This window comes from Ranitomeya imitator, chromosome 5 (genome assembly GCF_032444005.1).
Source record: "Ranitomeya imitator isolate aRanImi1 chromosome 5, aRanImi1.pri, whole genome shotgun sequence".
Taxonomy (NCBI): domain Eukaryota; kingdom Metazoa; phylum Chordata; class Amphibia; order Anura; family Dendrobatidae; genus Ranitomeya; species Ranitomeya imitator.
Genome location: NC_091286.1, coordinates 637522209 through 637542186, shown reverse-complemented (window position 1 = coordinate 637542186; position 19978 = coordinate 637522209).

Genomic DNA, 19978 nt, shown 5'->3' with positions numbered 1-19978 from the left:
AGAGTACACATAGCGGACTAAAGGCCAGTACTCCCACAGGCAGAGGGTGCAGAGTACACACAGCGACTTAAAGGACAGTACTCCCACAGGCAGAGGGTGCAGAGTACACACAGCGACTTAAAGGACAGTACTCCCACAGGCAGAGGGTGCAGAGTACGCACAGAGGCTTTTAGCTCAGTACTCTCACCACAGACATGTTTGCAGAATACCCACAGCGGACTAAAGGACAGTACTCCCACAGGCAGAGGGTGCAGAGTACACACAGCGGACTAAAGGCCAGTACTCCCACAGGCAGAGGGTGCAGAGTACACACAGCGGACTAAAGGACAGTACTCCCACAGGCAGAGGGTGCAGAGTACACACAGCGACTTAAAGGACAGTACTCCCACAGGCAGAGGGTGCAGAGTACACACAGCGACTTAAAGGACAGTACTCCCACAGGCAGAGGGTGCAGAGTACACACAGCGACTTAAAGGACAGTACTCCCACAGGCAGAGGGTGCAGAGTACACACAGCGACTTAAAGGACAGTACTCCCACAGGCAGAGGGTGCAGAGTACACACAGCGGACTAAAGGACAGTACTCCCACAGGCAGAGGGTGCAGAGTACACACAGCGGACTAAAGGACAGTACTCCCACTAGTATTCATATCTTAATTTGTTTCCTCACCCCCTGGATATACATCATTTATCCACTTCCCTATGTCCATTGTGCAATTCTACATCAAGGAGGTTTAGAATGTAAGCTCTTTTTCCTACTGCAATTCTGTGTGCGAGAGGAGAAGGGAGGGGGATAAATGCCCCCTCACCAGAATGGCTTTATGGACCTTAATATTTTCTATTTCAGGGGGGGGCAGACATTGTCATATCACATTATCTATCAAATGAGATCAAGTTGTCAAAAAGTACAAGGACTATTTAATCCTGCTTCCTTAACCAAACTTTTTTAAGCATTGTAGGTCATCCACTAATAAGACCGGGACTACATCTTAGCAAAACCTTGCAACCTTGATAGGTAAATGGAAACGTTTGCTCTACAGAGTAACATTTTTTTCTTTCAATTTGAAAAATAGTAGAAAGAAAGACGAAAAAAAAAAAAATTGCACAGAATGATATAATCAAAATCAACCACCCGATGATTTCCAGAAGTCAACGGCTCACTGAAAACTATTAACGTAAAATGGCTGATTGATGGAGGTTGATTAAACAAAGTGAAGCTTTACTTCTTGTTAACGCCAGATACAAATCAGAAGCATACATAGTCCGTCCTGGTTACTTAAATTATGTAATAGTACAGTATAATTATACCAGTCATGTCAACCAAGATAGACATAGGACTTCAAAAAGGACAACTGCATATACATATGATAAACAAACAAAAGCACCAAAAAAGCAGTCAGAAAACGTCCAATAATGCAAATATTAAACAGCTTTATTGATTAAAAAAGACACACAGGTATGCAGTATGGCAGGCAAACAGATCTCCTATACGAGTCCACACACACATCTCATGTAAAGGGACCGAACTAATGTGCACAGCTATTCATCATGGACCATATAGATAACATGTCCATATATGTTTTAATAACGTCAATGGTAAAGAAAACGTCCATCAATGGTACCTATGACCCTGCAGACAAGTGTCAAATATGTAGTACATACCAAAGTAGTGGGTCAATAGGATGTGCACCGAAGTCCGGTCCTCCCCGACGCGCGTTTCGGTGGGTGGCCTTCCTCAGGGGGGGTACCCGGCACAAGGGGGGCACCGATTAAATACTGCACAATCCGGAAATAGCGGCGTTCACATGCACAGCCGCGCCGCATCATCCACATCCGGTCCGCACGGCCTGCGGGACCGGAAACACACGGACCCCATGTGATCCGTCCCACAAGGCACTGCAGGAGCCGGAGGGAGACGCGGCGCGACTGCGCATGCGCGAAGAACAACCGTGGCCATCTTGCAACAGGGCAGAAATACTGGCATATACAAGGAGCCAAAACGGCTCAAGTATAGAAACGTAACCCTCACATATTTCAAAGGGGCAAAGATGATGGCATACATAAAGAGCCAAAGCGGCTCACCTATAAAAAACGCAACCCACAGACCGCAGGAGTGTAATATAAAACACAGACATAAAAACACTCATCTACAAATCAAAACCAATATGAAAGACACAAATAGACCACTAAAGTGACCCAATAACACTGAACATACTACCCATGCATGGCCAATATATTGTATCATAATACAATAGTGTATACATCAAAATAGCGAACGTAATACACCCAGACGAATAACATAACGTAGATAGTACAACAAAATCAGACAAAAAGGGGAATAAAACACCCAACGTCGTTACGCCTGTATATATCAAAATTCACAGATAAACACATCGATCAAATGTCAAACTATATATGAAGAGCACGAATAGTAGTAACAGTTCCATAATACAAATTCGATCAGGATACAAAATCGTGCAGTCCATAATATACATAGATTGAATAGACAAAGTAGAAGATGTTGATGATCATAGATGTTCAACCCATATATATATGGAATAGATGTAGATTCTTCATCATATATCAGCCAGGGCAATTGTCAAGTAACCAGGTCACGATCCGGAAAGATACTAAAATTGAGAAAAAACAACGCAAATTAAAAACAAATAAAGATAGCGAATGCGGAAACGCACAGAGGAAACGATGCACAGCAGACGGGAGACTACAGAAACGGGGCGAACGACAAACCCTCATTAAGTCCGTAAGGCTGGACAGTCCTTAAGCGCCAAATCCAGCGTGTTTCCAACATGCCGAGTCTCTTAGCTAGATTGCCACCTCTGATGTTGATCCTGAGGGCATCAATTCCCCTCACTCTCAGCATTGTGGCATCACAATCGTGGTAGGTCTTAAAATGCCTCGGCAAGGTTTTTAATGTGGTCACATCCATGTGGTCGGCGGCCGCCTTGATCCCCAAAACATGCTCCCTCACGCGGACTTTCAACTGACGGGTGGTAAGGCCAACGTATATAAGTCCGCAGGGGCATGTAGCATAATAAATAACATACCTAGTGGTACAGGTGATCCGTTGTCTAACAGAGAATATCCTAGTACCACTAGAGTTAGAGAAAGAGTCACTTTTTTCGATATTGGGGCAGGCGACACACCTACCACATGGAAGACAGCCGACCCTAGGTGTAAAACTATCCAGGAAAGTTAGAGAAGGACGTCCCTCATAATGGCTGTGAACCAATTGTTCTCTAAGATTGGTAGCTCGCCGGAATGTAATAGATGGTTTTTTAGGGATCAATTTTTGGATTATGGGATCAACTTGAAGTATAGGCCAGGCTTTATCCAAAGCTCTCCTGATCTGATTGGCCTTAGAATTATAAGTAGTGATAAATCTAACATTATTATTATTATTAGTTGTCCTGTTAGTTTGTCCATACTGACTACCATAAAGTAAATCATGCCGCGTGGAGTGTTTTGCTCTCTGGTATGCCTTCTTGATAGATCTACCACTATAACCACGTGCTGCAAATCTCATCCTCAGTTCCCCAGCTCTTTTCTCGAAATCACTATCAGTGGAGCAGATACGACGTAGACGAAGGAACTGCCCCACCGGAATAGATCGTATCATGTGTTTGGGGTGACCTGAGGACGCGTGCAGCAGGGTATTGGTAGAGGTAGGTTTCCGAAAAATATCCGTACAAAGCATACCATTCGGGTCTTTCTTGATCGTCACATCTAGGAAATCAATAGATATATCACTCCACACAAATGTCAAATGAATGTTCATATCGTTGTCGTTCAAGGAGGAGATGTACTGCGCAAGGTCAGCGGACGTGCCCTGCCAGACGAAGAAGATATCATCAATATAACGCGTCCATAAAGGAACATGGTCAATTGATCCCTGTTCGCCGGACAGGAGAAGGTCCCTCTCCCACAGCCCCAAAAAGAGACCGGCATAGGAGGGCGCAAAGGCCGCTCCCATAGCGGTCCCCTGGAGCTGCAGGTAGAAGGACCCCTTAAAGACAAAAAAGTTATGAGTGAGGGTGAACTCTAAGAGTTCCAGCAGGAGCGATCTCATACCAATAGACAAAGTAGATGACTCCAAAAAATATCTAACGGCACCAATACCGTCTCCATGCCTAATATTGGTATAAAGAGATTCGACATCCGCCGAAACCAATAGAGTGTCACCCTCCAAGCACAGTCCGTCAACCCTGCGCAGCACATCTCCTGTATCCCTGAGGAAGGAAGGCAGATTAATAACCAACGGTTGTAAGTGGAAATCTATCCACCTATTAACATGCTCCAGTAGATTTCCCCGTCCAGAGATGATAGGCCGCCCCGGGGGTGAGGAGATGTTTTTATGAATTTTGGGGAGCAAATAGAGAGTCGGAACAGTAGGTTCCGTAACCACCAATGCAGTTGCCAGATCCTTGGTGATAACGTCGTCCTGTAAGGCCCGTTGGATAATGGAATCCAGTTGGGCACTGTATGCCGACAAGGGATTGTATGTAAGTTTCTTGTAACAGGTGTTATTATTCAACTGTCTATATGCCTCTTTTTCATACATATCCACGGGCCACAGGACGACGTTACCACCTTTATCTGCTGGTTTCACTACTATATCAGGAAGATTTTTAAGATGTAACAATCTTTCCCTCTCTAGTACGGAAAGATTATCACGTCCACCAAAATTACGAATGTTAGATAAATCCTCCGTCACCACCCGGACAAATAAGTCAATGCTAGAGCATGACGATAGAGGGGGAAATCTACTGGAACGTGGGCGGATAGATGGAGGAACCTTACCTCCCGGATGTATATGTTCCACTGCCAACTCTTCCAGAATCAGTAGCGCATTCTGTTCCTCCTCTGTGGGAAACAATAGATGTAATTCATTGTTATAATAGTACCTCTTGAACAACAACGATCTAGCGAACAGGTGAAGATCTTTGATTGTATTAAATAGAGTAAACCCAGAAGTGGGAGAGAAAGAAAGACCCTTCTCCAATAGTTGAAGATCCACCTCAGACAAAGCATGATTACTTAGGTTAATCACCTTATTATCTTTTTTCGGTGGCACAGATGTTAAATTGCCTCTCCTATACGGATGGAATGAATGGTCCCGTAATCTGCCAGTCTCTGCCGCACCGGTGGTAGAAACAGATGTGGATGATAGATCAGATCGTCCACTTAAAGATGATAATGACACATTTGATCCAGTACGGTGAATGCGTTGGTTATCACTGTTTCTCCACAGGTAGACCCTTTTTGACTGGTAGTCCTTGGTATCTCTCCCAAATTTAGATAGTTGGCTATCCTGGATTTTCTTGGCTAGAGTGTCCATAGATTTATCGAGATCACTATTGAAGGTTTGAAGTATTTCCGGGGGGCACCCAGCTCTCACCTCTATCTGTGCAGTGTCTATTTGTTTGTCCAGATCGGTAATCCCTGTGGTATTGAGATTAATCAATAATTGCATCAGTGTGAGGGAGCACAAAGTGCATGCATCCTCCCATTGTGCTATAAAATTAGTATCCTCCACTGCAAAAGATGGTATTACCCTAACTCTGAGGCCCCTAGGAATCATTTTGTTCCTAATATATTTTTCTAAGAACAATCTATTCCACCAAAGACGTGAACGCCTTAATAACATAGTTTTAATGGACTGAAGTCTATCGTCCCATCCTGAGTCACCCGACTGCTGCGCACCGGTCCCACCATCACCGAACACCTGGTCAACCTGATTGAGCCAGATTTTTTCTTTGGCCCGATAGTCCATAGTGTAGACTCCGAAACCTGTGCATAACACAGTAACAATTAGATACAAATCAGAAGCATACATAGTCCGTCCTGGTTACTTAAATTATGTAATAGTACAGTATAATTATACCAGTCATGTCAACCAAGATAGACATAGGACTTCAAAAAGGACAACTGCATATACATATGATAAACAAACAAAAGCACCAAAAAAGCAGTCAGAAAACGTCCAATAATGCAAATATTAAACAGCTTTATTGATTAAAAAAGACACACAGGTATGCAGTATGGCAGGCAAACAGATCTCCTATATGAGTCCACACACACATCTCATGTAAAGGGACCGAACTAATGTGCACAGCTATTCATCATGGACCATATAGATAACATGTCCATATATGTTTTAATAACGTCAATGGTAAAGAAAACGTCCATCAATGGTACCTATGACCCTGCAGACAAGTGTCAAATATGTAGTACATACCAAAGTAGTGGGTCAATAGGATGTGCACCGAAGTCCGGTCCTCCCCGACGCGCGTTTCGGCGGGTGGCCTTCCTCAGGGGGGGTACCCAGCACAAGGGGGGCACCGATTAAATACTGCACAATCCGGAAATAGCGGCGTTCACATGCACAGCCGCGCCGCATCATCCACATCCGGTCCGCACGGCCTGCGGGACCGGAAACACACGGGCCCCATGTGATCCATCCCACAAGGCACTGCAGGAGCCGGAGGGAGACGCGGCGCGACTGCGCATGCGCGAAGAACAACCGTGGCCATCTTGCAACAGGGCAGAAATACTGGCATATACAAGGAGCCAAAACGGCTCAAGTATAGAAACGTAACCCTCACATATTTCAAAGGGGCAAAGATGATGGCATACATAAAGAGCCAAAGCGGCTCACCTATAAAAAACGCAACCCACAGACCGCAGGAGTGTAATATAAAACACAGACATAAAAACACACATCTACAAATCAAAACCAATATGAAAGACACAAATAGACCACTAAAGTGACCCAATAACACTGAACATACTACCCATGCATGGCCAATATATTGTATCATAATACAATAGTGTATACATTAAAATAGCGAACGTAATACACCCAGACGAACAACATAACGTAGATAGTACAACAAAATCAGACAAAAAGGGGAATAAAACACCCAACGTCGTTACGCCTGTATATATCAAAATTCACAGATAAACACATCGATCAAATGTCAAACTATATATGAAGAGCACGAATAGTAGTAACAGTTCCATAATACAAATTCGATCAGAATACAAAATTGTGCAGTCCATAATATACATAGATTGAATAGACAAAGTAGAAGATGTTGATGATCATAGATGTTCAACCCATATATATATGGAATAGATGTAGATTCTTCATCATATATCAGCCAGGGCAATTGTCAAGTAACCAGGTCACGATCCGGAAAGATACTAAAATTGAGAAAAACAACGCAAATTAAAAACAAATAAAGATAGCGAATTCGGAAACGCACAGAGGAAACGATGCACAGCAGACGGGAGACTACAGAAACGGGGCGAACGACAAACCCTCATTAAGTCCGTAAGGCTGGACAACGCCGGCTATATAGTCATGTAGTCAGAATCTCTGTATTATAACTTCATTACAATTTTTGCAGTTTTTTTAGATTTCCATAAAAACAATTTAACGAAAACAATCAACAATCAGATCCTACTATGGTTTCATTGGTATTGTCATCAGATATGGGAATGATCATTCACTCCTGAATATCTATTCGCTCATTGAGTGCACATGCATTATAAATAGGGATGGGCAAACTCAAACTTTAAAGTTACCGGACACTAACAGTGCTGAACTCCGAAGACGGACTTCTCACGTTTGTCCGTTTCAGTGTTCAGAGTTTGGATGCTGAATAAAGCTTGTTAAAAGGCTAGCGTAAGAAGAAGGACCGTGCTGTGGATACCTGTTCTATGTCGGTTCTGGAACTGTCAGGGCTGTCTCCTCTGTTTTCGGGGGAAAGCTTAAGGAACCGGACCAATCCTTGCAGGTGGAAGCAGGGGTGTGGCTAAGGGGACACAGCTTCAGCGTGCAGAAACAGGCAGATTTGGCGGGAACAGACAGTGCCTAAAAGGGAGAAGTGAGTGCTCCATCCTGCGGGTATTGGTACAGCACAGGCCCACTCCTGAGCATCGCTGTCACCACTGACAGAGACTGTGAGGTGAGGTGTACAGTGTGCCCATTGGCCACCACAAAGCTAGATGCCAAATGCTCTGGACCCGTGAATACTGTGTGCACGCCACCTTAGAGAGACCGGCTGCAGAACCGCAATTTATGTTCCTCAGTGTGTAACTGCCAGACCACAGCGAGCTCAGACAGTGCAGTGGCCCACGCTTCCCCAGCCACAGCAGTATATGGACTAGTGCCTCAATGGAAGGTACCGGAAACCAACCGCTGCTGTCAGAAGACAAATCATCTATGCCATCAGGACTTTATCGGACAAGCACCGCTCCAGCTGTTGTGGGTGCCATCACCTACTCTGTGGTCCACCACATCCCAGAAAACGACTGACAGGATAAGTTGACCCAACAAGAACTGTTAATACCTTTTCCATTTCCATTTAGCCCTTAATACTATCTACATTTTGAACTGCTGTCTAACCCTGTTAACCATTTATCTCCCTGTTTGGAGTAACCCAGTGTTAATTAAAATTGTTAACCCTTGTTCTGCCTCCTGCCCGTCACTGCATCCAGCAACCTGCTCACACTGCAGCACAGCCAATCAACAAGCTTTTTGTATTTTATTATTATTATTATTATTATTTATTTATATAGCACCATTGATTCCATGGTGCTGTACATGAGAAGGGGTTACATACAAGTTACAAATATCACATACAGTAAACAAACTAACAATGACGGACTGATACAGAGGGGCGAGGACCCTGCCCTTGCGGGCTTACATTCTACAGGATTATGGGGAAGGAGACAGTAGGTTGAGGGTTGCAGGAGCTCCGGTGTTGGGGAGGCGGTAGCTCCGGTGTTGGTGAGGCGGTAGCTCCGGTGTTGGTGAGGCGGTAGCTTCGTTGGTGATGAGGCAGCAGCGGTGTCAGTGCAGGCTGTAGGCTTTCCTGAAGAGATGAGTTTTCAGGTTCCGTCTGAAGGATCCGACTGTGGTTGATAGTCGGACGTGTTGGGGCAGAGAGTTCCAGAGGATGGGGGATATTCGGGAGAAGTCTTGGAGGCGATTGGATGAGGAGCGAATAAGTGTGGAGGAGAGAAGGAGGTCTTGGGAGGACCGGAGGTCACGTGAGGGAAGATATCGAGAGATTAGTTCAGAGATATATGGAGGAGACAGGTTGTGGATGGCTTTGTAGGTCAGTATTAGCAATTTGAACTGGATACGCTGAGGGAATGGGAGCCAGTGAAGAGATTTGCAGAGGGGGGAAGCAGAGGAGTAGCGAGGAGAGAGATGGATTAGTCGGGCAGCAGAGTTAAGGATGGACTGGAGAGGTGCAAGGGTGTTAGCAGGGAGGCCACAGAAAAGGATGTTGCAGTAGTCAAGGCGGGAGATGATGAGGGCGTGCACAAGCATTTTAGTAGATTGGGGGTTGAGGAAAGGACGGATCCTGGAGATATTTTTGAGCTGGAGGCGACAGGAGGTGGAAAGAGCTTGGATGTGTGGTTTGAAGGACAGGGCAGAGTCGAAGGTTACTCCGAGGCAGCGGACTTCGGGTACAGGGGAAAGCATGATGTCATTGACTGCGATAGATAGGTCAAGTAAGGAAGATTTGTGGGATGGAGGAAAGATGATGAGTTCAGATTTGTCCACATTGAGTTTGAGGAAGCGAGAGGAGAAGAAGGAGGATATGGCTGATAGGCACTCTGGGATTCTGGACAGCAGAGCGGTGACGTCTGGGCCAGAGAGGTAGATCTGAGTGTCGTCAGCATAGAGGTGGTACTGGAATCCATGGGACTTTATGAGTTGTCCCAAGCCAAGTGTGTCCACTTCCACAGCCATCACACCCATGCCAAGTATTGGCATAACTGTTATTGGCCAACACACGGCATGACCCAGTCTGTATAGCCGCCGGAACACGGGTAGCGTTGCTATTCTGCTCTGAGTTGCATAGGGAAAAGACACAGCTGGAGTGAGGTACAGTGAGGTACAGTGTTAGCCTTGTGGAGTTTACTCTGAAAGCAACATCTGTGGGGGAACTCTGCAAAATAGCCTATGTGGGGGACTCTGCAGAATAGCCTCTTTGAGGGGACTCTGCAGAACAGCATCTGTTGGGGGATTCATCAGAGCAGCCTCTGTGGGGGGACTCTGCAAAACAGCCTCTGTGGGATAACCCCTTTACGTCATTTTCCTATTCAACTTTATTTGCAAAGAAATTGTCCTGCTGTTACCTCCATTTTACTTCCCTTTGGGGCCACCTAGCCCTTACTATGACCATTTTATAGCAATTTTACAACTCACCCTTGGTGAAAACTCCCAGTGAGTTTCAGTGTTGGAAGCATAGGATCACTTCTCTGCCAGAGGTCAGTTATACTTGCAAGAAAGGTAAGGATCCAGCTTCAGTCCATAAAATCCATAAAGTTATATTGCTTCATTTAAAACATGGCAAGCACTACTGCATACACGTTAGCATAGGTGTGAGTTGGGGATAAGAGGTGGGAGGAACCACCCTTTCCCTGTTCAAATTGTTATGTAATGGTACTCCGAGAATAAAAAAAAACTATGCACTAAGTGCAAAGCCTGCCAAAAATTAGAATCAGCGTCATCCATACACCCTTGAAGGCACCAACTTTAGTGACTCATTCAAATATTGTGAACAATGTGTAGTTGTAGTACTCACACACTCATAGATCAGTGTTTAACATGCAGAACTAGTGCTAACTGCTGTTGCTTCAAAAGCATCCAGGAACAAGAGGGGTTAACACAGTCACAGGAGACAGGGAGTGGTTAGCAGAGCCCCAGAGGGATTGTGGGAAACCTGTTTACTGTTTTGGCAGCCCAGCAGTGAAAGGGGTGAGTGGTGTGTGATCTATCTCACAAGAGTTCAGGCAAGTGAACCATAGGGACACAGGATTCCAGTACAGAGTGGAGTTGGGCTAACCTCCTGTACTGCTAGTGGAGAAAGTCTATCAGGAGCAGGAAGATAGTTATTAGAAGAAATTGCGTCACTGAGATCATCTCCATCAGCAAACCCTCCTCCATTAGGGTATGTGCACATGTTCAGATTTTTTTGCGTTTTTTTAGCGTTTTTTCACGATAAAAACACGATAAAACCACATTAGAAACCGCAGACATATGCATCCTATCATTTAGAATGCATTCTGCAATTTTTGTGCACATGATGTGTGTTTTTTTCCGTGAAATAAACGCATCGCGGTAAAAAAGCAGCATGTTCATTAATTTTGCGGGGGTTTTTTTCCGCGTTTTTCCCGCTATTCTATGCATTCAGAAAAAACGCAAAAAAAACGCATCAAAAACATGGAAAAAAAATGCGAATAAAACGCATGCGGATTTCTGGCAGAAATGTTCGGTTTTTGTCAGCAAAATTTCTTCCAGAAATCCTGACATGCGCATATACCCTTACACTGTGCTAGAAGGAATGCTGTGTACACTGTGCTTTTGTATAGAGTCTTGATCTGTGCTGAACTGTGCTATCAAAAGAGACTGTTAGTCAATGTGCCTGATAGAAGCAGTTGTACTGCTTATAATGCAACAGATAACATACAACAGAGGCACAGTCCATAATTGCAATCCATACACCAGCCAATGCGCGACAAATGTATATCTGAACACCCAGATACTCGAGTGATATCCGAGTGTCACCGAGAACGTTCGCTCATCACTACTTTTTAAGTTTGTCCTGTCTCTCTGTAGTCCAGTGCTGATGTCAGTAACCCCTCCCTTCTTCCGCAGTTAGTGTTTGTCACACATCTTGCCAGGTTCATCTGTATACATCTCTGGCTCAGAATTGTCCTTTTACCTACTGCAGCTGCTGCTGTTACTATTATGCCTAATACAAAAATTCAGCCTGAGAATGCATTTCTTATGGAACCTTCATACCTGCCTCTGCAGTCGAGTCAAGCTATCTGATGAAGTTCTTGGTGTGAGTACTTCCTCATTTCTGTCTAAGGAGCCCCACACTCACAGCCTAGTTATGGAATCAGAAAATTCCTATTGTTTATAATGCTATTGATAATATTATAAAAGCTTCTTCTTCAAATTCATCTATATCATGCTATGCAACAATTACTCCATAATTATGAAAATATATTAGAACCATAATATTAATTCCCCTTTATCTAAGCTCTCTTGTGGGCTATAAAAATCCTGCAATCTTGTAAATCTGGCGATCTGGGGAAGTGAGAGGGAAAGAACTTGGTTAAATGTCATCTTAAATTAGGTTTGTCTTTGATCTCTTGTGCTTTTGCCTTGCAGAGCTACCCACAGAATTAATCATTGTTCTGAAACAGTGACATTCAACTACTGAAGTAAACAAGTGTGTAAGATGAAAGGCGAGCATCAAAGACTGCTGTGACATTGATAATGGACGGCTATGTATTTTTATTTGAATACCTCTTGAGTAGTTTTCTGTACTTAGCATGAACATGAACCCATAGCTGGGAAAGAGGCATTAAGGCTAAATTACATAAGAAGTGCTTCATGTAAAATATTTTTGGCCTAAGATAGTTTTAGTGCTTGCCCAATGGTACATACACCCTCTAAGCCTTACAGTATGTACAACTTTACTCAGAACACTCAGAAGATTTTAACGTCAAAATTTCCCAGTGTTTCTAAATTGTCTGCTGCGGCTAGACCTTGGTATCCCATTACCCCCTCTTCCCATCTCTCCACCAATCATTGAGTATGTTTCTTTGGATAGCCAGTGAACTTCTAATATAAAAAACTGTGTGAAAGGTCCTGGAGGTGCTGTAGAGAAGCATCTCATATTAGTGTCTATGGAAGTGGTTGGGTAACAGGTATTCTTGAGAACTTTGTGATGATGCAGTGAAGAATAATCAGATTTGTTGCAGGATCTTTACTAAGCAAACCAGTCTTGTTCTCTCTGACACATATTTTCACACTTTATTGTTAGAGTTGTGATTCGGCAGTGTCCATCTTTTTAGGTGAACATAAAAAGTAGGGTCTGACACAGTTTTGTGCACTTCTGAAAAGGACAACGCTGAACAGAGGCCAGACAGAGTCCAGAGTAATTCTGCTGCCTCATTATAGTGAGTGAATCTCTTAGTGGTTTCAGCTGAATCATTCGGAGATTTAAATGGAAACCCCAAAGTAAGTGCTCAGCGTAGAGCCCAGGATAACTGTGATCCCAAATGTTATATTAAATGTTCCCAATAAAAGCTTCAACTCAATCTGCAAAAAAAGCAAGTCCCCACTCAGGTTCGTTATCTGGTAACAGAAATATAGGGGGCTTCCACTTTATAGGTAGTACAAAGGCTCTGAAAAAGCAAAATGCCTACTCACCCTCCAAAGAAATTCTGCAAATTCTGCACTCCCAAATCGAAATGCCATTTCCCTTCTGAGCCCCAGTCTAAACCAAATATAGTGCCAACATGTTTGGCATTTCTGTAGTGATGAGAACACGCCTAACTTACAGGTGCGTGTCTCTAGAAGCATGAGCTGGGCATAATGTACTCATCACTGCAACGTACTGGTCACTATAATGTACTGGTCACTACAATGGCAATTTGCAATTTTCACTCAGTGACATCTGCTATTGCTTGTTTCTGAAAAACAGCCATGGAGTCTAAATTGTCACTACACCTGTAGATAAATTCTCAGAGGGGTATCATTTCCAAAATGGGGTCACTTGAGGGGGGGATACTGCTTCTTTAGCACTTAGGGGGATCTGCATATGTAGTGAATAATCTATTCAAAGAAAATCTGCGCTCCAGGAGGCAAATAGCGCTCCATCCCTCCCGAGTCTCTCCATATGGCTAAGTAATACTATACAGCCATATATAGGGTATTTCTACATTCAGTGGAAATTGTGGGACAAATTTTGGTGCCATTTTTACCAATTTCCCAATATGAACACAATTTTGGTGGAAAAATGTAAATTATTTTTTCTTCACTGCCCAATGGTATAAAATTCTGTGACACACCTGTGTTGTTAATATGATCACTGCACCCCTAGATGAATTAATTGAGAGGTTTGTTTGTAAAATGAGATCACATATGGGGTGTTCTGCCGTTCTGGCATTTCAAGGGCTCTACCAATGTAACATGGCCCCCTCAAAATCTGCACTCTAATATGGCGCTACTTCCCTTCTGAGTTTTGCACTGTGCCTCAGAGGTATTTATTACCACATATGGGGTATTGGAAAACTCAGGAGAAATTGCACAACAAATTTTGGGGTCCATTTTATCCTGTTACCCTTATGAAAATATAAAACTTGGAGCTAAAAAACATTTTTGTGGGAAAAATGTTTTTGTTTTTTTTCACGGCTCAACATTATATACTTCTGTGAAGTACCTGAAGTTTCAAAGTACTTACCACACATCTAGATAATTTCCCTGACGGGTCTCATCACACATATTGGCTATTGGCATGCCCAAAAGAAATTGCACAACAAATTTGATGGTGCAATTTCTCCTGTTACACTTGTGAAAATGCAAAATTTGTAGCTAAAAAACATTTGTGGGAAAATTGGGATTTTTTTTAATTTTCCCGGCTCAACGTTATAAATAGAGTTGAGTTGAGCACATTTGTTTCGGTCCCCGCTTATTCGGCAAGCTATAGCGCTTGCTGAATAAGCTTCAGAGGGAACCCAGATACATGGAGCATGCCAGCTGATCGCCGCCACAGCTGTTTGTGTCGCGGCTGTGTCACTGTCACAGCACATGCATGGAGTGCCTGCTTGTTGGGCTATAGCTTGCCGAATAAGCGGGGACCCGAAGAAATTCGCTCAACTCTAGTTATAAACTTCTGTTTAGCACCTGGGGGTTCAATGTGCTCAATACACAATTATATAACTTCCCTGAATGGTCTAGAGGGCTCTCCAAACGTGACATGGTGTCCGCTAATTATTCCAGCAAATTTTACATTCAAAAAGTCAAATGGCGCTCATTCCCTTCCGAGCTCTGCCATGCATCTAAACAGTAGTTTTCCTCCACATATGGGATATCGGCATGCTCAGAAAAAATTTCACAACAAATTTAATGGTCCATTTCCTCCTGTTACCCTTATCAATGTAAAAATCATTGGGTCTAAAGGAACATATTTGTGAAAAAAAGCTAAATTTTTATTTTTTCCTTCACATTCCATTAGTTCCTGTGAAGCATCTGTAGGATTAATGAACTTCTTGAATGTAGTTTTGAGCACCTTGAGGGGTGCGGTTTTTAGAATGGTTGTCACTTTTGGGTATTTTCTGTCATATAGGTCCCTCAAAGTCACTTTAAATGTGATGAGGTCTGTAAAAAAATGGTTTTGTAAATTTTGTTGTAAAAATGAGAAATCACTGGTCAACTTTTAACCCTTATATCTTCCTAATGAAAAACAAATATGTTTTAAAAGTTGTGCTGATGTAAATCAGACATGTCAGAAATGTTATTTATTAACTTTTTTGTGTGACATAACTCTCTGATTTAAGGGCATAAACATTAAAAGTTTAAAAATTGCAACACTTTAAAAATTTTCACCATAATTTCTGATATTTTCTCAAGCGCATTTCATATCAAAGAAATATTACCACTGTTATGAAGTACTGTTGTTTATGTGTATATTTGTATATTTGGTATTTCTTGTTACCCCTGTTTGTATTACTACTACTCCCCTCTCCCCTGGGTGGGTGATGTGTACAGACTGAGGGCAGATTCAAGAGCTGAAGCAAAATATGTGGCCCAGGCATCTTCACCATCAGAAGTAACCCAAGTAATATGGTGAGCTTGGGCGCCCCCTAGCTTTAGGGACAGGGAAGGAGCCCCTGGTCCTGGGACATCCAACAACAGCGTCGGGACACTGACTTTCTGTATTGCACACATGATTCATTAATCCATGTCCCACATACCTTGCAATATATTGCATGAGCGGTATATTATAGCTATTCACAGCTGCCCACTTTTATTATCATTGTTTACAACCTAAGCTCATGAATTCATGTTAGCCCGTAAAAGGCTATACATTCCCCATATGCATGCTATGTACTGACTGTAAATAGAGTAAAAAAGTCATCTATATAATTGTACCTATGAGAAATGTACATTGCAATGCAAATGTGCATTGTACCATAATTCATCATTAAATTATAGCCCTGGCTCCAGGCCTGTTTTGCGTTTTGTAGTCTAGGGATGCACAAAATGAATTTCTCAGATTAATAGTTACTATATTTTTCTCTGAAAAGGTCAAACATGTTGCGAATGCGCAGCAGGAAATGGTAATATCACAATTATGAGCAATATTTAAATAGAAATATTTGTGCTTGGGCTCGCTGTATAAGATGGAGACATTGCATTGTAACGACATTGAGAAAGGCCTGATATATGGAGGATGTGTAGTGTGGCTTGGCAGATATTAAAGCTTATCCTATGTACTGTATAATTTCCTGTTACTGTGCTGCAGCACCACACAAAACTCACAGACGAGGGTGGTGCTATTTCTGGGGAAAGATGCAGACTCTTTATATTTTTATATTATTTATGTCCAGCAAATATAATATTTAGATATAATTTAATAATAATAATTTTTATTTATATAGCACCAACATATTCCGCAGCACTTTACAATTAATTAGATGCCCCTTAGTGAAAATAAAATTGAGTCCCTTCTCTTCAAGTTCACACCCAATCCCCCAACACTAGTACCTGGAGACAAAAGGGTTTCACATGCTGGAGAAAAAGAAGACATGAACCCATTTCATCCATTGTTTGCTAAGGCTATATTGCTTATTAAACAGTACAAGTAAGACCGACCTCTAAGCTAAAGTTCCTTCTCATGGGGTCCATAGCAGAAAACTCAACCTCCGCAAAATGAGGCAGCTCAGCCTGCATGACTTCGTCCTGATGAATATTTAGTGGTGCAATATATACAAAATTGCAAGCTCTACAAGATTGGCATCCAATAGATGTAAAGTTTCCCTCCCAATTTTTGCATCCTCCAAACATCATTCCCTGTCTCCGAGAAAAGCTTCAAAAACAGTGGAGACATCCACTTTCCACAGGTACTGGTCCATGAGAAATCCTGCTAGGTGACGGGACCTTTATCTGGAGAAGATACCCCTCCCCTTCCTATAGTGAGTGGCGTAGGGAGAAATGGATGAGTAATGGCAACATTACCTACAAGAATGATGGATGGTGAGTCTGCCCAGGGTGGTGACTCAGGGAACAATTGAGTTGGTGATCACAGGCTGCAATCTCAGCTCAAAGGGCAGAGTGGGCAGTTAGCAGCTGACTGTACTCCCTACAGCAATTGATTGACTAATGTAGAAGAAAAGGCATTGCGCCTAACAAGTAAAAGGGAAGGTATCTTGGAATTCATCCAGGAATAGAGAAAAGGTGCTGTTGACAACACAGAATATCATGGACACCAGGAAGTGGCCAGGTGTCCAGCTCCTGTGTACTAAGCACCAAGGTAGCTTGGTGTGTATACATGTCAAATGCCTAATGATCATCTGTTATCTGTCCAGAGCACTAGGCAGTCCATCAGACAGCATGCAGAGGTTGATAGTGGGATCCCTGAGCTTTTATAGGGGCTTATAGAGTTAATAGAGGTGTTTGGGTCAGATGGGTGTGTCCTCCCATCCTGCCCCATGTGTCCTCCATCCTGACCCCATGTGTCTCCACCCTGACCCCATGTGTCTCCATCCTGCCCCCATGTGTCCTCCCATCCTGCCCCCATGTGTCCTCCCATCCTGCCCCATGTGTCCTCCATCCTGACCCCATGTGTCCTCTCATCCTGGCCCCAGGTGTCTCCATCCTGGCCCCAGGTGTCTCCATCCTGCCTTCATGTGTCTATATCCTGGCCCCAGGTGTCTCCATCCTGCACCCTGTGTCTCCATCCTGCCCCCAGGTGTCTCCATCCTGTCCCAATGTGTCCTTCCATCCTGGCCCCAGGTGTCTCCATCCTGCCTTCATGTGTCTATATCCTGGCCCAAGGTGTCTCCATCCTGCCTTCATGTGTTTATATCCTGGCCCCAGGTGTCTCCATCCTGCCCCCATGTGTCTCCATCCTGACTCCATGTGTCCTCTCATCCTGGCCCCAGGTGTCTCCATCCTGCCTTCATGTGTCTATATCCTGGCCCCAGGTGTCTCCATCCTGCACCCTGTGTCTCCATCCTGCCCCCAGGTGTCTCCATCCTGTCCCAATGTGTCCTTCCATCCTGGCCCCAGGTGTCTCCATCCTGCCCCTATGTGTCCTCTCATCCTGGCCCAAGTTGTCTCCATCCTGCCTTCATGTGTTTATATCCTGGCCCCAGGTGTCTCCATCCTGCCCCCATGTGTCTCCATCCTGACCCCATGTGTCTCCATCCTGCCCCTTGTGTCCTCCCATCCTGCCCCATGTGTCCTCCATCTTGACCCCATGTGTCTCCATCCTGACCCCATGTGTCCTCTCATCCTGGCCCCAGGTGTCTCCATCCTGCCTTCATGTGTCTATATCCTGGCCCCAGGTGTCTCCATCCTGCACCCTGTGTCTCCATCCTGCCCCTAGGTGTCTCCATCCTGTCCCAATGTGTCCTTCCATCCTGGCCCCAGGTGTCTCCATCCTGCCCCTATGTGTCCTCTCAACCTGGCCCAAGGTGTCTCCATCCTGCCTTCATGTGTTTATATCCTGGCCCCAGGTGTCTCCATCCTGGCCCCAGGTGTCTCCATCCTGCCTTCATGTGTCTATATCCTGGCCCCAGGTGTCTCCATCCTGCACCCTGTGTCTCCATCCTGCCCCCAGGTGTCTCCATCCTGTCCCAATGTGTCCTTCCATCCTGGCCCCAGGTGTCTCCATCCTGCCTTCATGTGTCTATATCCTGGCCCAAGGTGTCTCCATCCTGCCTTCATGTGTTTATATCCTGGCCCCAGGTGTCTCCATCCTGCCCCCATGTGTCTCCATCCTGACTCCATGTGTCCTCTCATCCTGGCCCCAGGTGTCTCCATCCTGCCTTCATGTGTCTATATCCTGGCCCCAGGTGTCTCCATCCTGCACCCTGTGTCTCCATCCTGCCCCCAGGTGTCTCCATCCTGTCCCAATGTGTCCTTCCATCCTGGCCCCAGGTGTCTCCATCCTGCCCCTATGTGTCCTCTCATCCTGGCCCAAGGTGTCTCCATCCTGCCTTCATGTGTTTATATCCTGGCCCCAGGTGTCTCCATCCTGCCCCCATGTGTCTCCATCCTGACGCCATGTGTCTCCATCCTGCCCCTTGTGTCCTCCCATCCTGCCCCATGTGTCCTCCATCTTGACCCCATGTGTCTCCATCCTGACCCCATGTGTCCTCTCATCCTGGCCCCAGGTGTCTCCATCCTGCCTTCATGTGTCTATATCCTGGCCCCAGGTGTCTCCATCCTGCACCCTGTGTCTCCATCCTGCCCCTAGGTGTCTCCATCCTGTCCCAATGTGTCCTTCCATCCTGGCCCCAGGTGTCTCCATCCTGCCCCTATGTGTCCTCTCAACCTGGCCCAAGGTGTCTCCATCCTGCCTTCATGTGTTTATATCTTGGCCCCAGGTGTCTCCATCCTGCCCCCATGTGTCTCCATCCTGCCCCCATGTGTCCTCCCATCCTGGCCCCAGGTGTCTCCATCCTGCTTTTATGTGTCTTTATCCTGGCCCCAGGTGTCTCCATCCTGCACCCTGTGTCTCCATCCTGCCCCCATATGTCTCCATCCGGCCCCCAGGTGTCTCCATCCTGTCCCCATGTGTCCTTCCATCCTGGCCCCAGGTGTCTCCATCCTGCACCCTGCATCTCCATCTTACTCCATATGATCTCCCATCCTGTCTCTCAGTACAAAAAGAAAAAAAAAATCCTTACCTAGCCATGGTCCAAGGCATCCTCTTCCTCATCCATTTCGGGCACGGATACGCCAGCGCATGGTAGTGACGTCACACGCCGCCACCATGCACGCCTACTTCAGCTGCCGGCCTCTGACTGGCTGGCGGCTCTTTACTGTTGCCATGGCTTCCTGCACAGCAATGGATTTGAACTGAACCATCAGATTCCTGTCCCTGGGCTGAAGCAAAAAGACGAGGGAG